Consider the following 20,687-nt stretch of genomic DNA (forward strand, 5'->3'; position numbering starts at 1 on the left):
CACCTCCGTGGCCCATTCTCAACACTAGTCAAAATAACTTTTTAAAATTTGTCAGAGTATTTTCTCCCTGTGCAAAGCCCTCTAAAGCTCTCCCCCTTTCACCCAAAGAAAATGCCAGCTGCTTACAACGGCCTCACGGGTCCTACCTGCTGCCCAGCATTACCTCTTCTCCTACCACTTTGTCCTTTGCTCACTGTGCTTCCACCCTATTGGCCTCTGTCTCACACACACCAGGGATGCTCCCGCCTTAAGGTCTTTTCTCTAGTTGCTCTCTCTACCTGGAAGGTTCTTCCCAACGATATCTGCTTGGCTAACTCTTCACCTCTTTCAAGTCTTTGCTCAAATGTCATCTTCTCAACAACGCCCACCCTGACCACCTTAATCAATACTGCAACCAGTCTCCCACCCCCAGGAATCCTGGGTCCACTTACCCTGATTGACCTCTTCTGTGTTCCACAACACTTCCTAATCCATAATATGTTCTATTATTTATTATTGTAATATGTCGTCTCTGCCTCCACTAGAAATTAAGATCCCAGAGGGCAGAGATCTTTGTTTTGTTCACAATGTATCCCAAGAAAAGCATTTCAATTTATTGTCATATAGAAATGATTCTCAAAATATTTGTTGAGTAAATGAAATAAACATTAGTAAAATGTAGAGCAATGTGTGAAGGAGTTGTTTTGATCTTGGGGTAGGGTTTAAGAAGAAGTTGGATAGGGTTTGTCACAAACTAAGGGTAAGAACGTGGGCAAAATAATGTGAGTAAAGGCTGAAAATGAACTACAGGGTAAAGTGCAAAGAGACCATCCTTCTATAGGGAAGAATATCTTTGTTTCTATATGAAGGACCTTAGATTAATTCTTTTAGTTTTTCTCAAGGTAAAGTGGAGTGATTTATCTAGTCCCTGAGATTTAGGGGGAAAAAAGAGCATAAACACAGAAATTTATTCCCTCACAGTTCTGGAGGTCAGAAGCCCAAAATCAAAGTGTTAGCAGCCACTGAAGGCTCTCCCTCTGCAGGCCCTAAGGGGAGAATCCTCCCTGCTTCTTCCAGATGCTGGTGGCTCCATGCTGTCCCCGGCTCCTGGCTTTATCACTCCAATCTCTGCTTCCTTCTTCACCTGGCCTTGTTTTCTGGATTTCTGTCCTTTCCTCGTCTCTTGTAAGCACACTTGTCATTGGGCTTAGGAGCCACTCAGACAATGCAGGATGATCTCATCTTGAGATCCTTAACTTAATTACATCTGCAAAGACCCTTATTCCAAATAAGGTCGTATACACAACTCCCAGGGATTTAGATGTGGACCTATCTTATGGGGAGTCCACCATTCAACCCACGACAGTGGACATCCTCGGGTCAACATCTTTCCTCTTCAGATCTTTGCGTCTAGATAAGGTGGTTTCTGACCACGAGGGAACCCTGTGGTTTTCACCTTGTGCCAATGACAGACTAGCTCCAAGACACTCAGAGCCTCAATATCCATGCTTTGTGGACATTTTCAGGTAAAACAAATTTACTGCTTTTATTGTTTCTCAGCGAGGTTTATACTGATTACATGTTAAATCATAATCAATATAAAAATATTAATATAATATTTTACCTTCTTTTTTGTGTGGTATATCTGTAAAATCTAGTGCATACTTCGCATCGCAATTCAGACTATCCACATTTCAAGGGCTCTGTAGGCACATGTGAGTGGCTTCCCTATTGGAAAGCACAGGCATACAGCAATGTCTGTAGGCACATAGTCAATATTGAATAAATATTACTGAATAAATAAATGATTAAATAAAGTATCCTATTTGATGCCAGTGCTACATAGAATGAAACCTTCAAGGGAGCAGAAAAGGTGAATCAGAAAGGGGATTCGTGCTGGATATCCAAAGACCAGTGATAAAAGACCCCTAGAACTTCAATCTCATAAGATAGAAAAGACTTAGCCTTACAGAAGTAGGGCCATGCCAAATTCTCTGAGTATCATTTCCTTGGAAGAGAAAGCCAAATGTAGTGCTATAGTGGTTTGGAATTAAATAATGCCCTTACTAGATTTTTATTTCTGAAGAATGACCCAATTTTCATCTTATAATGTCTTCTAGAGACTGAAGTCACAAAACATGAGAATTTGAGTCCTGCAAATCTACAGTCATGAATACGGAATTAGGAAGAGGCTTAACCCAGCGAAGATTGTAGTCCAGCTATTAGGCAAGTCCTCATGCTTTACAACTGTTTTATCTTCTTAAAAAAAAAAAAAAAACCAAACAAACAAACAAAATGAAACACGTGGGTTTGTCTGACAGATGCTGGAAAACAGCTTCTGCTGTTAGACCTCAAATGCACTGATGCAAATTAAAACATGAAAGGTATAGTCCATGTCTTTATGGCCTCGATTACCACCATGTTCATCCTCCTGGGTTCTTGTATGGCCATTTCATAGTTTCCCAAGCCTGGCATGTTTGCTTAGTGCCGGGAACATGATTGCCTAAATTAAGTTCTCTGACATCAACACACCATTATCTCATTCTAAACTGAATGATCACTAATCGCTCATAATTTATTGTGCATGAATGCTACAGTGCTTCTAAAAGTGCCAAAACAAACTGTCAGCAATTTTAAAATATAGCAGCCCATTAATCTATTTAACAAGTCCTAGGATTTTCCTTTCATTAGCATTATGAATGAGGAAGCAGCTTCACTTCCTCAACTCTCATACTGAGTGGGAGCTCTACCTTGAGCAGTCTGTCCCACCTCCCTGTCCTTTCAATATGGCATTTGAACCATGATTTGTAACTGAACTTAGGTTTGCTAGCCCAAAGCCTCTCACTTAGTATAATAAATTAATACTGAGCCATGTCAAACAATTTCTGCTTTGATATAGCCTTCAGAGAAAGCATGTTGAAGAAAATTCTGAAGTCTGAGATAGGTTTCCCTTACAAGTAATTTCCCTTATGAAATTACAAGTTAAGACCCCAGTATAGACTAATGAACTGTTCAAAAGATTGACTATCAACCCTTGCCCTGCCTTCACATTTAACTTAGGAAAAAAAATTTTTTTGCACAGCTTAATTTTTCCTCTAGGATCAATGAATGCTTTTACCTCTCATAGCTAGTATAATAAAAACCTTCCCTTGAACTCTTCTAAATCTCTCCTTTGCTGAAAGATTTGAGAATATAAAGAGAATATAAAATATTAATTAAACTATCACCAGCAAGTCTAAATGTCATTGGAATACAATTATGCCCTCCTCAATGCTTTTAGGCTCCCAAAACAGCCAGCTGCAGGACAGATCTTTTCAAATCAAACAGTCCAAAAGATGATGAACTGATGAATGGTCCAGTGGTGGCATTATGTTTAATATGATCTTCATTTCCTTTGAATTTCTATTCTTGCTTGGAGTCTGAGTCAGTGCTCTGATAGTAAATGGTAACACTTTTTATTATTGAGAAGGCAGAGTTAGGGAGGCATTCTGACTTTAGGAAAACCTTCCTTTAAAATAAAGATACATCTCAAGCAGTTGGACCCAATGCAACTTCCATATGAATTCAAATTCCTTGAAGGGACCTGAGCCACTCAAACTTTTATACTTTTCAAGCACAGTATCTTTATGGTTAATTTTACATTTTATTTCTATATGTTTAAATAGCTATCTCTTCAAAACGTTTCTCTCCAAGCTCATTAACTCTGTTTCCCTGTGGACAATTTAGGATTATATAAGTAATTTTCTGCACGTATTTTTTAAATTTTTATATTATTTATAGCTAGAATGGCTGCATTTTGCCAGCAAATTATTATCTGAGAAGAATAAAGTTATCTTGCCAAAGAGTTGCCACAACTACAAAGTTCTCTTATGGGCTATTACTTATAGCCAAATATACTATAGAAGCAAAACACTCTGCAAGAAAGAAGAAAATTTGCAAATTTTTTAGGTACTTTTCAATTCAATGGGTATCTAGTTTATAGAGATATTTTATGGTATGAGATTTGAACTATAATATTACATCTTTTTTTAAGTTTCAGATTTTACTATTTTTTTCCTCTAGAAATAAAATATATTTTCAAAGTATCAGTCATTTCTTTAATAATAATAGTAATATATAAATATATTTATATGCATATGTTTAGTGGCAAATATCAATAGACTTACTTTATAGCAGCTGCTCTGTACCCTCATTCCTTCTGTCTTTTATACCATACCGTCACTCCCTTCACTCTCTCTCACTTCCTTACTGTGCAGATTGCTTTAACCTCCATCAAATTCCCCCACTCTCTCTCAGATTTTGCATCACAAACATCTAAGAGTCGACCTAGGATTGAGGAGCCTGTAAAATTATGGATTCTTTTCGGTAGTCTGAGGGAAGAAAGGAGCAGTTTGTAAAGGTTACTGCAACTGCACTCAAATAATATTCTACAGAATTTTCAAACTGTGATAAGCATTATTTTGAGACAAAATAGAGATGGAGGTGGAGAGTCTGAGAATCCTTCTCTGTAGAAGTTAAATTTGAGCTGAGACAAGACCCAAAAGATAAGTCAGTTTCTATGTTCAAGATCCTCACAATTGGAATAACAGACCAGTAAACACAGTGATTAAACGTTCTGTCAACTGAACAAGAAAATAACCTTTGTAAGTTTATTCTCAGCATGTTACATTTTCATTCAGAGATCCTCCTAGGAATAAAGCAAAACCTAACACTCTACTGGTTCACAAACTCTTAGGCATATGAAATTGCTGATATCTGAACATTTTTTACCCCTAACAATCTAAAGTAGGGAAATGAAAACAAAACCTCTCCTTGAAGCCCATTTTCATACCTTTCGTCCCCACATTAGCAGTAATAGTAATACCGGAGCAGTCTGCCAGAAATTCTTTGCCTTGTACAGTCTTTAAAGAACACCAACTTGTCCCACTACCAAAGGTATACGGTGTTAAACAGCGACCTAGATCCCAGAAAGAGTTCATAGTTTAGAAAGGAAGCTCTCTCTCCCCGGGAGGGAACACAGTTTGTTGGCCACTCAGAGTTCAGGATAGTAATTGACAGTGAAAGTCTGAAAAAGTAAACATTTTTGTCATTGCCCCACTCCACTCCCAACATTCTTTTTCTTTTTTGGTGTTTAACGTGGACAGATTGTACGTGTATACTTCAGACCATACAGAGTAACAACTCTAAAATTAAGAATATTGCCTATTGATTGGTTATCTTACTTTTCCATTTGGTTACATTTGGAGAGCTCTAGCAATGAAAATAAAAATATGCACAGATAAGAATTCTCCTTATAGGTATATTAGCATGAATCAGCCTCCTAAATGGATACAAATGAGTGTAACAGTGTAAAGACTTGAATGCAAAAGAGTGTTTCTCTTAATGTAATGTTTACCTTGAAGACTCAAGTAGCCAAAGGTAATTTTGAAAGTATTTGCTTGTATGCATAGAAGTGTTTGGGACTAGTTAGCTAATTTGTTAATGCTTCTTATATTCTCTGGTAGGTCTTGTTTTATATTTTGGAAAACTGGTCACTAAACATTAGGATGCTAATTACCTACCGCTTCTGCGGTCATGATGGGTATAGCACACACCTAATCCAGTTTGTACATAAATTAAATGAAAACTAAAGCTACTTCCTGAAAACAATGAATATGTGACAGAAATGGCTGAAATAGCAAGACCTTTCTTAAAACAAAATATTGTTAGGTCTTTAGGACTTACAGTCTGGCATCTCTTTGCCTCAAAGCACACTGAAAACAAGTATAAAATATATATTTGAAGACAATAATGCTTATTATCCTTACTTAGTATCCTCTCTATAAAACACAAAGGCCAAATTCCCACTGGGCAGTCTTTCCAGTTTCCAAAGTCATTGCTCCTTTTTTACTGCATAGTGGTAATGGCTAGATTTTTCTTTATAGTATTGCCACCTGATGCAAAGAGCACTTCTGCTCTAGGGAAATTTATTTCTAGAGATTAAAAACACTCAGGCATATCAAGAATGATGTATATCACTATTCACTGTTATGGTTATTATGTTAACAACTACAATTAAAGCTGCCATTATTTAGAGCTAACCACATGCCTGCTAATATGCTAAGAATGTTAACAGATGTTAACTCATTTTATTCCTGAAATAGTTCTGCAACTTGGGTGTTATTTTTCCTATTTTAAAGATGACAGGAGGGCTTCCCTGGTGGCGCAGTGGTTGAGAATCCACCTGCCGATGCAGGGGACACAGGTTCGTGACCCGGTCCGGGGAAGATCCCACATGCTGCGGAGCGGCTGGGCCCGTGAGCCATGGCCGCTGAGCCTGCGCGTCCGGAGCCTGCGCTCCGCAACGGGTGAGGCCACAACAGTGAGAGACCCGCCTAGCACAAAAAAAAAAATTAAATAAATAAGTAAATAAAGATGACAGGAAAAGCCTTAAGAAATTAATGGGGTTTTTTTGTTTTGTTTTTTGGGGGGTTTTTTTGCGTTACGCGGGCCTCTCACTGTTGTGGCCTCTCCCGTTGCGCAGCACAGGCTCAGCGGCCATGGCTCACGGGCCCAGCCGCGGATCTTCCCGGACCAGGGCACGAACCCGTGTCCCCTGCATCGTAAGGTGGACTCTCAACCACTGCGCCACCAGGGAAGCCCAAAATTAATGGTCACAAAGCTAGTAAGTAGTAAAGCAAGGACATTGAATCATCCCATTATACCACCTCTTAAATAATATAGATCATTTATTAAGCACCTACTTATAGAGCATCAGTCATGTACTACATTGCATCTTTTAATACTCACCCTACAAAATAAACTTTAGTAACCCCATTTGATAGATCTGGCAACTGAGATTAAGGAAGGTCAGTAACGCAGTTTCTACCATGCCACCATGTCTCTGAAAGGGACAGAGGGCCAAACATTGTAAATTCGAGGAGCTCACCCCTCCTCACCAATGCCTTATTCATCCACTCATTAGCACATTATTTATTCCTACACTTAATCTTATTCCCAGCACTTTAGAGGTAATTATTTGTCCCCTGTGATCATTATAAACAGCCCTGATATATAATTACCTATGCTTTGGACTGAGTCTATTGAAATATCCCCAAATGCCCAGGGACTTGAAATCCCACTTTTAACTATTATATCATTAACAATTATTAATGTGAGAGTCAGAGTGGGTGTTTCAATGTAAACAGCCCCAGTGACTGTAAAATTACCAAAGCAAAACTCATAGATTCCAACCACGAGAGTAGACACTGGCCCTGCTAAGAATAGCTCTGATCACAGCCAGAGAGAGTCCCTGGAAAGTTTTTGATTTGATATATGATATGGCAGTTTTAAGACACTACATTTTTGAGAGTTGAATTATTTATCTCTTCCATTTTCCAAATTTAACTTCTGGTTTTAATTTAAAATCATCATAAACTATTTATAACTTATCAGTAAAATGTACATTTACAGGAAGTCAATCCTAGGTCATAGAATAATACTTTGGTTTTGTTATAGGAGGGGAAAAAGAGTCCAGAGCATTAATATAAAAGACCATTAAGTATGTGCATATGTGCTCCTCCCCATCCCTGAACCCCAAAATGAAGAATTTTCTTTCTCACTTCAGTTTGTATATTATATAGTAGATCCAATTCAGGTCAACTTTTTGTAAAGACTTACTGGCTTTAACATAAACTCTCTGCCTAGTGGTAAAGTTACCTGCCTATCGGAACTGGATGTGAATCACTTCCCATCCATGGCCTGCAGTCAATCTCTCTTGTAGATAAACTTACATGAAACAGTGAAATTTTAAACCTGAATTCAGTATATGACTAGTTGTAAAATAAAGTTTTTTGATCTTTTTTTTTTAACTGACAGGTATGCATTATTCTTCCAGAGGCTTACAATGAAGTCAGAAAAATAAATAAATACAATGCCATATACATTACATTTCATCAATGATGTGAACTGAATTCTTGTAACATCTCAATTTTTAAAAACCAGTACTACACCCTGGATCAGAACTTTGGTTTTTAAATTTAAAAATGCATTAGGATGGGAAGCAAAATCATGAAGAGCAAAGTATAACATAGCTCAGGATCAAAAACAACTTTTTTTTTTTTAGCCAGAGATAACAGATACACAGCGTTTTGGCAAAATACTTGTTTAGATGGTTTCAAATGTTGTGGAGTAAGGAATGTGTTATTTATTTATACAGCCATACCTTGGAAATGTTGCCGGTTTGGTTCCAGACCACCACAATAAAGCGAGTCACATGAACTTTTCATTCCCCAGTGCATATAAAAGTTATGTTTACACCTTACTGTAGTCTGTTAAGTGTGCGATAGCATTATGTCTTAAAAAAACAATGTGAAAAATGCTTATCATCATCTGAGCCTTTGGTGAGTCATAATCGTTTTGCTAGTGGAAGGTCTTGCCTCCATGTTGACGGCTGCTGTCTGATGAGGGTGGTGGTTCCTGAAGGCTGGGGTGGCCGTGGTAAATTCTTAAAGTACGGCAATGATGAAATTAGTTACATCAATTGACTCTTCCTTTTATGAATGATTTCATAAAATCAATAGGCAATACTGTTTCATATTGCAAAACTGATAGCATCTTATCCACAATAGAATTTCTTTCAAAATTAGACTTATTCCTCTCAAACCCTACCGCTGCTTTATCAACTAAGTTTATGTAATATTCTAAATCCTTTGTTGTCATTTCAGTCATTTTCATAGCATCTTACCAGTAGATTCCATCTCAAGAAACCACTTTCTTTGCTCATCCATTAGAAGCAACTCCTCATCTGTTTAAGTTTTATCATGAGATTGAAACAGTTCACTCACATCTTCAGACTCCACTTCTAATTCTAGTTCTATTTCTACCACATCTGCAGTTACTTCTTCCACTGAAAGCTTTAACCCCTAAAAGTCATCCATGAGGGTTGGAATTAATTTCTTCAAAACTCCTGTGAATGTTGGTATTTTGACCTCTTCCCAGGAATCACAAATGTTCTTAATGGCATCTAGAATGGTGAATCCTTTCCAGAAGGTTTTCAATTGACTTGTCCCAGATCCATCAGAGGAGTCATCTTCCATGGCAGCTATAGCCTAAGGAAATGAATTTCTTAAATAAGAAGATTTGAAAGTCAAAATTACTCTTTAATCCATGGATGTTGTGTTAACACGCATGAAAAAAAATATTAATCTTGTTGTATATCTTCATCAGAGCTCTTGAGTGACCAGGTGCATTGTCAGTGAGCAGTCATATTTGACAGGAATTTTCTTTTTTTTCCTGAGCACAAGTTCTCAACAGTGGGCTTAAAATATTCAGTAAACTATGCTGTAAACAGATGTGCTGTCATCCAGTCTTTGTTTTTCCATTTATAGAGCACAGGAAGAATGGATTTATCACAATTCTTAAGGGCCCTAGTATTTTCAGAATGGTAAATGAACAATGGCTTCAATTTCAAGTCACCAGCAGCACTAGTCCCTAATAAGAGAGTCAGCCTGCCTTTTGAAACTTTGAAGACAGGCATTGACTTCTCTCTAGCTATGAAAATCCTAGATGGCATCTTTTTCCAATAGAAGGCTGTTTCATCTACATTGAAAACCTGTTGTTTCATGCAGCCACCTTCATTAATGAGTGTAGCTAGATCTTCTGGATAACTTGCTGCAATTTCTACATCAGTACTTGGTGCTTCACCTTGCACTTTTATGTTATAGAGATGGCTTCTTTCCTTCAACCTCATGGACCAAACTGCAAACTTTTCTTCTTGAACTTCCCTACCTCTCTCCACCTTCATAGAATTGAGAAGAATTAGGGCCTTGCTCTGGATTAGGCTTTGGCTTAGGGGAATATTGTGGCTGGTTTGATTTTCTATCTAGACAACTAAAACTTTCTCCATATCAGCAATAAGGCTGTTTTGCTTTCTTATCATTTGTGTGTTCACCGTAGTAGTATTTTTAACTTCCTTCAGAACTTTTCTTTTATATTCACATCTTGACTGACAGGGGCAAGAGGTCTAGCTTTTGGCCTATCTCAGCTTTCAACATGCCCTCCTCACTAAGCTTAATCATTTCTGGCTTTTGATTTAAAGTGAGAGACGTGAGACTCTGCCCTTCTCTTGAACACTTAGAAGCCATTGTAGGGTTATTTATTGGCCTAATTTTAATGCTGTTGTGTCTCACGGAATAGAGAAGCCCAAGGAGAGAGAGAGAGATGGGGAAATGGCTAGTGGGTGGAGCAGTCAGAACACACACAATATTTATCCATTAAGTTCACAATCTTATATGGGCGCAGTCAGAACACACACAATATTTATCCATTAAGTTCACAATCTTATATGGGCGTGGTTAGTGGTGCCCAAAACGGTTATAAAATAACATCAAATATCTCTAATCAAAGATCACCATAACAGATATAATGATAATGAAAAAGTCTGAAGTATTGCAAGAATTACCAAAATGTGACACAGAGACATGAAGTGAGCAAACGCTGTTGGAAAAACTGTGCTGATAGACTTGCTCAAGGCAGGGTTGCCACAAACCTTCCATTTGTTAAAAAGAAAAGAAAAGAAAGTACAGTATCTACAAAGCGCAGTAAAGCAAAGCACAATAAAACAAGGTATGCTTGTACATGGAAAACTTTTAGGTCCATATGTGTCAAAGATTGAACCAAGAAATGGGAACAGTTGTGACAAAAATGACAAACATTCTCATTCTGATAGTTAATGAAGATGGAGATTAAAAAATCACAAAATAAATATTTATGAGAATTGTTCCATTTGTAGATGTATCCTTGATGTACTTGTGAGGACAGGTGAATTCCACGACCTTCTATTCCGCCATCTTAACACCTCCCCAATAAATATTTAAATATAACTGAAACAATGTAAAAAAAAGTTTAGGGACTTGTGAGAAGATACAAAGGGAGAATCTGACCGAGTTGGGCTGGAGAGGGTGTGGTACAGAGACAGACAGGGTGGGCTTCTCTGAGGAAGTCTTAACTGGGAAGGGAAGCAGCTAACTGGATAAAACGGGATGGAAAGTGAGGGCGTACACTCTCCAGCAACTTCGTGATACACTGACAAAGGAACAGTTTAAACAACATCCCCAGATCAGGACTTATTTTGGAGGCACAGTGAAAGTAATTATTCAAAAATCATGACCACAGAAAAGAAACAACTGGTCTGTTAATTTCATCAGCATGTTTTCCCTTTGGTCACATATTTTACCTAAAAATATAACCTGTTCAGTCTTTATCATTCATGCCATGGTGATTAATTTATCTTGAAAGACTTTAAATTATTCAACTTCCTTCTTCTCCCTGTGGTGGGTACAACTCATTTCCCCATTTATGTTGTTTTTGCCACCCCTTCCTCACCAACCCCTGAGACAATTTAGCCCCTACTGACTGAGAAGATCGCGACACTCCCATGCAAAAGTTCTTCTTTTCCCTGCTGATGAGTGCTCACCTATGAGTTTTCCCTGACTACCCACAATTAAGAGCATAAAACCCAAAGAAAGTACAAGTGACCTTTGTGTAAATAGGTCACACCTATCACATTTTATGCTCCAAGGCTGTTAATTTGGTTGGAATTTGCCTATGTAAATATATATTTTATTAAACTGGAAACAGAAACTGGATAATGATACTTGGGCCCTAGCATGAACAAAGGATTATACTTTCCTGTCAGTGAAAGAAATAAAAGTGATTGCAAAAAAAAAAAAAAGAAAACTATAAACATTGCAAAACATTCTTTTGGCTTTGAATAGGAACTCCAATAATGATGTCTTATTTGATGTTGCTTCAGTCTGGCACATTCAACAGTTATTTTTTTGTATATTCATCTTAATAAGCATGTGATGAAGGGGTAGAAAGTGCAAATGACCTATGCTAAATGTCTCTACTTGTTTCCCAAACTAAGAGTATTAATAGCAAAATATATTTTCTTTCTAGTACTATGGGGATTCAGAGTTCTTGATTCAATGATATCTTATTGTCTTATTTAAAACTAGGATAAAGTAGATTATGTAGGAAATTATCTCTCTATAATTTTTAAATGATAAAAAAGGTGGAGGCACATTATTTTAATAGCTGCCCAATCCACTAAGCATTACTAAATAATTGCAAAAGACTTGTCATTCTCCTCCAGACTGCCCTCCAGTCACTGATAAAGAACACTACATTTCTCAATGTTTCCTGGAAATCCCATTCCAGTTCTCAAACCTCATTTTAAGGCATTTGATCAGATTTAATGTTTTTACTTCCTTTCCCAGTTTTTTGCCCTTCAAATCCCTAACAAGAATCAATGCCTTACACATTTTTTCAAAACAGCACTTTATGCAAGTTTTGTAGAATTCACCAAGTACCCAGATCTCATGACCTAAGAGGAGACCCTTGATATGGTCATCTTTTGGCATCCAATGGCAACCACCTGAAGCCAATTGTAAATTTAGATTTAACAGAAGACCTGGAAGACACTGGCTTTTACTTAAATCTTGAAATGAATTAAACATCCCTGAAGATTGATCATTTTTCAGATGAAGTCTTTTATAGTTATATATTTCACATATATTGTTTTTTCCTGGAACTAGAATAAGATATGTGAAAATACCACAAGAAACACTTTTATTTGTGATATTTCCAATCCAGTTGGCAGGAGAAAATAAAGACACATCACAGGAAAATTTATTCTTATGAGATTTCCAGCACAGCTCTGCATCCTCCAGAAAAACCCAAAGAAACATTTAAACTGGAGCTTCCAAACCTTTTGTCATTCATCCCTCACTATGGGACAGTGTCCTCTGTCATTTTGTACACTTTTGTATTAATGGGCAGGTGGATATTCCACAATAGTCTCAAAAATCATCCCAAGCAAAAACTGATTTAAAAAATTCAGTGCAGATCCAAGCCAATTTTGTCAGCTTAGGTTAAAAGGTTTTGGTGATCAGAGCATGTTTTAGAATGCAAAATGCAAAAAGAAGAGGGCTTTTATCCATTGCTGCAAATAATCACTGTTTCTCCTGACAACAGTTCAACTACCTTAATGTTTTTTTTCTGCAATCAAGTTTAGGATGAGACTACAAAATTGAGTCTTTTCTAGGCTTAGGACTTCCCTCCAATGATTCAGTCTGTATTTAAGGGCCCTACACTATCGACAGAGTCAATCTTCAACAACCATAACACTCTCATCTAACAGCTCATTATTCAAAATTAAGCCAAAGCCACCATTATACTGACCATGGACTTTATATCCTGAGATAACCATAATTCATTCATTCATTTACTCATTCAACATACATAATTACTGTCTACTCTTGTACCAGCTATTGTGCTGTTGCTTTTTTTTTTTTTTTTTTTTTTTGCGGTATGCGGGCCTCTCACTGTTGTGGCCTCTCCCGTTGCGGAGCACAGGCTCCGGACGCGCAGGCTCAGCGGCCATGGCTCACGGGCTTAGTTGCTCCGCGGCATGTGGGATCTTCCCGGACCAGGGCACGAACCCGTGTCTCCTGCATCGGCAGGCGGATTCTCAACCACTGCGCCACCAGGGAAGCCCCTGTGCTGTTGCTTTTTACATTTTTATTCACATCTTATTTTATTCACATCTTATTAAGAAGAAATACTAGCTGTTAATATAGATATCTCCACTGACAACACACAACTGCAAACACTAGCATCTCCTTCCTAGAACCAATCTCCTTACTTCCATTTGTTATTCTCTACACTCCGTTCTCTACAAACTGACCAAAACTGTATTTCTCAAATGTAAATCGGATCATATGATTTCCTGTTGAAAATACTCTTAAGTCAGTAGGTCTCAGCCATGGACAATTTTGTCCCTCCAGGGATATTTGACAACATTTGGAGACATTTAATTGTCACAATTAGGGGTAAATGTCACTGGCATTTGGTGGGTAGAGGCTTCATGCTGCTAAACATTCTACAATGCACAGCACAGTCCCCATGGCAAAAAAAGTACCTGGTCCAAATGTTAATAATGCCGCAGTTGAGAAACTCTGCTCTAAATCCAAATTCCTTCCCCTGATTCGCAAGCTCACGTAGTCTTGCTCCAGCCTCTCTCTCTTTGGCCTTCCCTCTGGTCACACTCTCCACGGCTCATTATGCTCCAGCCATGCAGGACATACTTTGTATTCCTTGGACGGACCAAGCCACTCTGTACCTCAGGACTCTTTAACTTGCTAACCCCTGTTCCTCTCTCTGGAATGTTCTTCTACCAAAACTTTGCATGCCTGCCTTCTTCTCAACATGTAGATCGCTAGTCACATCATCTAAAGTAACTACGTGCATTTCACCCTCATGAATCCATTCCCATCCCTGTGAATTTACCTTGCTCATTTATGTTGTGTGCTCCCCTTAGAATGTAGGCTCCATGAGTAGCCAGTCTTATTCACTATTCTCTTCCCTAGAACTGGAACTCTGTCACTCCCACTCTTCATCACCTGCAAGGCCCAGTTATAAAACCAAAACACAGGAAAAGAGATGGGGCAAAAAGGGAAATTGCAAAACTGTCAAAAAGTGAAAAGAACATGGGTGCAAACAGACAATTCTAAACTTAGTGGAAGTAGTATGTCATTTTAGTGTTTGCTCCATTTTCTTTAGGGTACAGTTTTAAGTGTTTTAAATGGATTAACTCATTTAATCCTCATATACCACCAGTCTCTTAAAAATACTACTATGTTAGCACTATTATTATCCTGACTTTACACATAAAGGATGGCAGCACAGAGAGGCTTAGTAACTCACTCAGGCTCATGTAGCTGTTGAATGGTAGTGCTGGAATTGCCACACAGGGACTCTGCCTCTACAGCCCTGTTCTCTTAACCACCATGCCCCATGCCAGGCAAAAAAAAAAACCTGCCGGCTTAGAAAAGTAAACAAACAGGGCCTAATTAAACTTAAAAGCTTTTGCACAGCAAAGGAAACCAGAAACAAAATGGAAACCTATGGAATGGGAGAAAATATTTGCAAACGATGCGACCGACAAGGTGTTACTATCCAAACTATATGAACAGCTCATACAACTCAGTATCCAGAAAACAAACAATCCAATCAAAACAATGAGCAGAAGACTTGCAAAGACGACATACAGTTGGCTATCCGGCACATGAAGACACCCGACGTCGCTAACTATTAGAGAAATGTAAATCAAGACCACAATGAGGTATCACCTCAAACCGGTCAGAATGGCCATCATCAAAACGTCTAAAAATAATAAATGCTGGAGACAATGTGGAGAAAAGGGAAACCTCATACCGTGTTGGTGGGAATGTAAATTGGTACAGCCACTATGGAAAATAGGATGGAGGTTCCTTAAAAAACTAGAAATATCGATAGAACTAACATATGACCCAGTAGTTGCACTCCTGGGTATATATCCAGAAAAACCAAGAACACTAATTGGGAAAAATACATGCACCCCACAATGTTCATAGCAGCACCACTTACAATAGCCAAGATATGGAAGCAACCCGTGTCCATCAAGAAAAGAGTAGAGGGCTTCCCTGGTGGCGCAGTGGTTGAGAATCCGCCTGCCGATGCAGGAGACACGGGTTCGTGCCCTGGTCCGGGAAGATCCCACATGCCGCGGAGCAACTAAGCCCGTGAGCCATGGCCGCTGGGCCTGCGCGTCCGGAGCTCCGCAACGGGAGAGGCCACAACAGTGAGAGGCCCGCATACCGCAAAAAAAAAAAAAAAAAAAAAAAAAAAAAAGAAAAGAGTAGATTCAAAGACTTAGAATAGGGAAAGTTATACTAGTTTATACGTAAACTAGTACATATGCATGCTTAAAATGTATGTAAAAGAAATGACTTCTGGGCTTCCCTGGTGGTGCAGTGGTTGAGAATCTTTCCGCCGATGCAGGGGACGCGGGTTCGTGCCCCGGTCCGGGAAGATCCCACATGCCGCGGAGCGGCTGGGCCCGTGAGCCATGGCCGCTGAGCCTGCGTGTCCGGAGCCTGTGCTCCGCAATGGGAGAGGCCACAACAGTGAGAGGCCCGCGTACCGCAAAAAAAAAAAAAAAAGAAAAAAAAGAAATGATTTCTAACAAATAAGAGAAATACTACGGAATGCCAAACCTGATGCCCATGCTTTGGTACCAGTTTCTATGGAATGTGCTTTATGATGAGATTCTATGGACTTCACTTAAGTAATCCTTTCTTTAAAAGAGTGAAAACAGACCTACTTTATCCTGATTTGCTTTGAAGCCAAGAGCCCAATAAAGAGTCTCCAACACGTTTTAAAATAAAAATATAAATCGCCCATCAGCACAGAGCACAGTGGCAAATGAATAAGTTTAAGTATTCTCCTTTTTTCAGATTCTTGCTTTTCATTCTTAAAACTATGAAATAGTATTTATTAGGATGTCCCTATTCCAAGGTTCAAACATACTATATCTAAAACATGTGGGTATATTTGTCAGGGCTCATCATATCCTCCCTTCATATTAACAGGAAGCAGGGCTCAAAATCTCTGATCCCTGTAATATTATTATGGCTAGAGGAGAACACTTGGCGAAACAGTTCTTCTCCCTGTGGTTGTCAGGCCACATATTTCATCTTGCAAGTGCTGGCAGTGAGTTCAGCTTGCCACTCACAGATATGTGTATTGAAGCAATCACACTGATGATTAGACGTTGCTTCCTCCTTACACAAACAGTCCACAGGTACTGAAGGGATTTGTTCCTGTAAGTTCTATGTTACTTGAATTTTACTATTTCAGCATAGGCGCTCCCTCAGCACCTTTCTATCCCCTTCTCCAAAATTTAAATCAGTGTTTCATCTCTGTGATAAACTACTCAACTACCAACCCTGCCAAAAAGTGGCTGAGTGGGTCACTTTTAGTTTGCCAATATGTGTGTGTGTGTGTGTGTGTGTGTGTGTGTGTGAGAGAGAGAGAGAGAGAGAGAGAGAGAGAGAGAGAGAGAGAGAGAGAGAGAGAGAGAGAGAGAGAGAGGACAGCACTGATTTTTGAAGTACTGAGCATGAGATACCTAAGCTAATGCCTCCACTTCAAAAACACATTAACTCTAGAACTCATTAAATAATAGATTAAAGGAGATACCAGGCTGAGGAGATAGAGAACACTATCTTACCGCGAAATAAAATATTTGCAGCTTACTACTCTTGCAGCCAGAGTATACCTAAAACTGGGATTCCCATAAAAGTTTTTAAGTGGTTGATGAGTAAAACGGCTCTTACGCTCAAAGGTGGTAAAATATAAGGTTCCGCTCTGTCATGAACTTCTATGTAATCTAGAAACATTCTATGCCAAAACATAAATATGTTTGTGTATATATATATATATACATACACGAAACACATGTATGTATATGTATATATAAAACATATACATATAGTCATGTGATTCACTATTTAAACACTGTCATGCTAATAAAATGGGCTTAATATTTTTAATATTAAACTGAATATTTAACATTAAACTGAATATTTTATTCCTGGTTATCTCCAGTTCTTGGGGAAAGTGGAACTCAGCCTCAAAGAGAGAAGTTATATATTGAATGCTTGTCCCCCGCCCCCAGAGTTCATGTGTGGAAGCCAAGCACCAAGGTGATGGTGTCTGGGTCGGTGGTGGAGGTGATTAGGTTGTGAAGGCTGGGTCCTCATGAATGGAATTAGTGCTCTTGAAAGAGGGGCCCTACGGAGCTCCCCAGCCCCTTCCCCCATACGAGATTAGAGTGCTGGCACCTTGCTCTTGGACGTTCAGCCTCCAGAACTGCGAGAAATAAATGGTGTTTGTTTATAAGCTACCCAATCTGTGGTGTTTTGTCATAGCAGCCAAACAGACTAAGACAGAAGTCAATTTTAAGTCTTAGTTTGTTTTCCTCAAACAGCTGTCTCCCTTATAGCATATCTGGACTCAGATCTTAAGTCACAGGGTAGCACGGGAAGACAATATGACACAGAGAAGTCTTTGCTGGGCACGCAGGAGAAGGGAGCTACTAGGAATAGACGGAAAGGGAGAGAAAGTTAGATGCGGTGTCCTTGTTTTCCCTTACTCGGACAGGCGTGCACGTCTGGTGGAAATGTGTGGTCAAATCACCCAAGTGCACTCGGTGGAAAGCCCAAGGTTAGCAGCTCATGACCTGCATCCTCTCTGAGAGGCCAGCCTTCACAAGGCATCATGTGACAATGGAGTCAGAACAGCGGAAAGGAAGCGGCTCCAGGAGGTGTCTAGGCAGACAATTCCAAAAGGCTCTGAAAACCAAAAGTGCTTTTCAGAACTCATTTGATGGCAAAATATGACTAAGCTAACACAACGCTACTGATAATTTATATCATTTATCCACTTACTGCAATGTGTCTGATTACACCGTGCTGGCTATACATGATACACAGATGATACACAGCCTTTCGAAAATCTAGAAATACGTACAAATCTCAAAATATACCTGGCCCCAATGGCTTCAGATAAGAGAGGTGGAACTGTATTGAAAATTGAGAGTGATTTTACAGGCTCTTCTTCCATAGCACCTGTATGCATTCCTGACAAACTCTACACCCCGCAAAACTGCTCACGGGAAAATAAACCCATCATGCAAATTCTATGCAAGTTTGTGAACAGAAGGGTAACAGAAGTAAACATTGTTACCTTATGAGGTAATCGCAAAAATAATAAATAACTAATAATAAACATAAATATCTTATGATCTCAGCAGGCTGCAGGCTTCCTCGGGGGATGCTGAAAGTGCACAAAAACATCGAGCGAGGATACAGAACAGGGGGAGCTCCGAGAACATGGGGAACTGCGACTTGCTGGGAGCTCAGGGTCCTGCAAAACTAAAGGTGCCCCTCTCTGAGGAGGGAGCCCGCAATACACTGCCCACAATCCTGACCTCGAGGAGCTCACAGCCCAGCCAGAATGAGTCCAGTAAGATGCTACACTAGAGCTGACGGTAAGTGACAGCTATGAAAAATGAATGAAAACATCTCTCTAGACTGAGACTTGCCAGGAAAAGCGAAGCTTTAGCCAGGCCTAGAAGAATCAGCAAGCCAAAATTTGTAGTCTCTTTTATTGTGAGATTGCTGTGGCCTAAGAGGAAGAACAATGAATCTGTACTTCCTCAGTTGCTTCTCCTTGGACAAACCACTTAACCTTTCTAGGCCTTTATTAGTGAAAGCCACTTAACAATATTTTGCAGTAAAATTAGGTCAGATGAGATGCTACATGTGAAAGTGCATTGAGGAGAGGGCTTCACAACGGAGAATAATAAAGCTAAGGTTTACTGAGTGCTTTCTAAAGCCGAGCACTTGTCCAAGTGCTTTATATAGATGTTTCCTTTCATCCTTTTAGATGTTAGATATGTTCTATTATAAACCCGCACCTTCACAGATGATAAACTGAGAGAGAAAGAGGTTAAAAGGTTAAACAAATTGGCTTAGCTCAAACAGTAAGTGGTAAATCCCAGATGACAGCCCAGGAAGGGTATGGGTTAAGAGCCCAGATTTTTTAACCACTAGAAGATGAACTCTGGGGGGGCAAAAGGGCCATGAATTAGTTACCTGTACATGCCCAGCACAAGCACGGTGCCGGAGATGAAGTATCAACTCAAGTGTTGAATATATGGACACTTACACTGTCTGCAATTAAAATATTTAATATTTACAGTGTTTTCATATGTTATGTGACCATGAATCACTTACAATAACAGTAAACACCAGATGGTAGCATGACAAAAATGATCATTTCCGTAGATTCATAATTCTTGAAAGGACATTGGAGATCATCAACTTTCTTTTTTCCCACAGATGTGGCCCAGAGGGGTTAGGTGATTTACCCAATAGCAACAAGTCTAGCCAGATCTCAAAATTTCCTGTCTAACATTTTATTTTCCTACTGCATCCTAAACAAGAATGTAAGTCATTTTGGCTAAAGAAGACTTTTTGAAATCAAGTCAAATGGGAGACTTATTATCATTAGAAGTGTTCAGAACTCAGAAGTGGACATGTATATATTTTTACGTCCGGACAGATGCAAGGGAAATCTTCGATGGCAGAAAGCAACCTGTGAGAAATAGCCAATAAAGGGAGGCATAACATATATGACCCTTGACCTCTCTTTGTGTGTTTCGGGGCATCAAAGGAACCTAGAAGAATTACACACAGGAAAGAGCAGTGTTTCTCAAACTTGCATGGGGTGCAATACGCTTACATGACAATGGTTGTATGGCAAACATGAGGTAAATGAACACGTCATCTCCAGCCCAAGGTCACTGTCCCAGGGGCTCCAGCCGCCCTGAGCCACCCTGAGGGCTAAGACCAACAGTAGCTTGTATATCTATAACCCATTCTTTCCAGTTGTTCTACTGTGGAGGAGAGGAAAACAGAGCTTTAAGGAATCAAGGCTTGAGTTCAAACTCCAAAAGAAAAAAAAAAAGGGAAATTTTTGCATAAGAATAATAAACTGGCTGCATAAACCCTCATGACCTCCTATTTATCATTTATATGCACTGCTGACCAAAACTTTCATTCAAACTTATGAGCCATTTCCCTATCACTTTAGCACTAAATCTGCCACTTCACAAAAAAAAGGCTGTATTCTGTATGAGAGTTTGGGGCACATGGAAGAGTTTCTGAACAAGGACATTCCTGGATCAGTCTGAACCCACAGGTAACAATGAGTGATGAATATCATTGGCGTGAACACCTCATACCCCATTGCAAGCTTTTTTTTTTGCAAGCTGTCCA

The sequence above is a fragment of the Kogia breviceps genome, chromosome 6 (genome assembly GCF_026419965.1).
Source record: "Kogia breviceps isolate mKogBre1 chromosome 6, mKogBre1 haplotype 1, whole genome shotgun sequence".
In the NCBI taxonomy this organism is placed as follows: Eukaryota; Metazoa; Chordata; class Mammalia; order Artiodactyla; family Physeteridae; genus Kogia; species Kogia breviceps.